The 1,544-nt window shown below is 37.1% G+C and overlaps 1 non-coding gene across 1 annotated transcript; it reads right to left on the bottom strand.

Moving 5' to 3' along the window:
- Positions 1-357: 357 nt before the first annotated feature.
- On the bottom strand, positions 358-429 carry TRNAY-AUA (transfer RNA tyrosine (anticodon AUA)). Its single transcript has one exon. It is a non-coding gene; the product is annotated as a tRNA-Tyr (tRNA).
- Between the last annotated feature and the right edge of the window lie 1,115 nt (positions 430-1,544).

Genomic DNA, 1,544 nt, shown 5'->3' on the forward strand with positions numbered 1-1,544 from the left:
TGCCTATTTATAATCCCATTTTTAAAAAATAAGTCTGACCAATGCTTTAGTTTTTCAAATTTCACTGGCATTCTGAACTTAATTGTGTTATGATCTCCATTACACTGGCAAGCACACACAATTACTTCCTGAACTCATTCCTAATTTTTAGCTTTTAAAAACTGAACATTGTTCATGGTACTTTTTCTCTTACTTTTTTAAAAGTCCTTATTAAAGAAAAAAGAAGTGAAGTGAAGTCATTCAGTCGTATCCGACTCTTTGCGGCCCCATGGACTGTAGCCCACCATGTTCCTCGGTCCATGGGATTTTCCAGGCAAGAGTACTGCAGTGGGTTGCCATTTCCTTTTCCAGAGGATCTTCCCAACCCAGGGATCAAACCTGGGTCTCCCGCATTATAGGCAGACGCTTTACCATCTGAGCCACCAGGGAAGTCTTAAAGAAAAAAGAACTACTTATTAAAAAGATCTGTCTCTTCCAGGATTAGAACAGTTGATATGTTCTAATTCTTTACTTTTGGCCATCTACACAAAAGCTCTGCTCAAAGAAGTGCAATGAGAAGAACTTGCCTTGAGCAAGTTACCTCATCTCTGTGAACCTCAGTTTTCTCACCTGAAAGACAGCAGAGGCACTTCCTAACTCAAGGAGGCTTTCTATGAGGTGAATGGAATCACGCATCTGCCGCACTTAGTCCAGTGCTGGGCTCAGTAGATACTGCCATCACTCTCAGGGGACTGCGTGCTTGTACAGATTTCAGCAAGTCAGCCGAGCAAGGGTGAATGTCATTTTTTAGTAGCATGCCACTGTTTCCATCTACTCTGTCATCACGCCTAAGAACAATGTCACCTCACCCACCTGCTGGTCTTATTTTCACTGAAGAATGCTACCTGGCCTTTAGAGATGATTTTTTTGTTTTTCACTTGATCCTGGAAATGCCAGTTAAATGTGAGATTTGCTTCTTCTGTCAGATATTCCAACTTACCCAGTTTTTAGAATTCCTCCTCTAGTTTTTGTATGGTTGCATTTATACAAGCACCTGAGTTATTTTTATGTCAACCCTGTAAAGACTTTTGAAGAACAAAAAACAATTTTATACCAAATAACTGTTTCACTTTACTGGTTTCTCACATTATCATGACCCTTGATAATTTCCACTGAATACAGTGGTTTGATGTTTTGTAACAAAGAGAACCAGTGTTTCTTTTTCCCATTTCACTCAAGGATAAAGGATCCATTCTCTATAATCAGAAATAGACAAGGTCAACAGTAGCATTATTTTATAGGTTTTGTATCTAAAAATAATGCTGTGATAAAAGTCCATTTTAAATCCCTGTGATATTCTTCAATGCTCAGAGTCATATCATTGTGTTTTAAAAATGTAGTTAATAAAAGAATAAAAATCTTTTATGCACATTTCTTTCTTTTGGAATCTCATTCAAAATCATGAGGACATAGGCTTTTGAAAGTTAATGGACTTTACTACATAAAGAAATTTTAAAGAAATAATTGTTGACTTAAATGAGAAAAAAGCCTTTCTGAGTTTGAGT

Source organism: Bos taurus, chromosome 6, assembly GCF_002263795.3.
Source record: "Bos taurus isolate L1 Dominette 01449 registration number 42190680 breed Hereford chromosome 6, ARS-UCD2.0, whole genome shotgun sequence".
NCBI lineage: Eukaryota > Metazoa > Chordata > Mammalia > Artiodactyla > Bovidae > Bos > Bos taurus.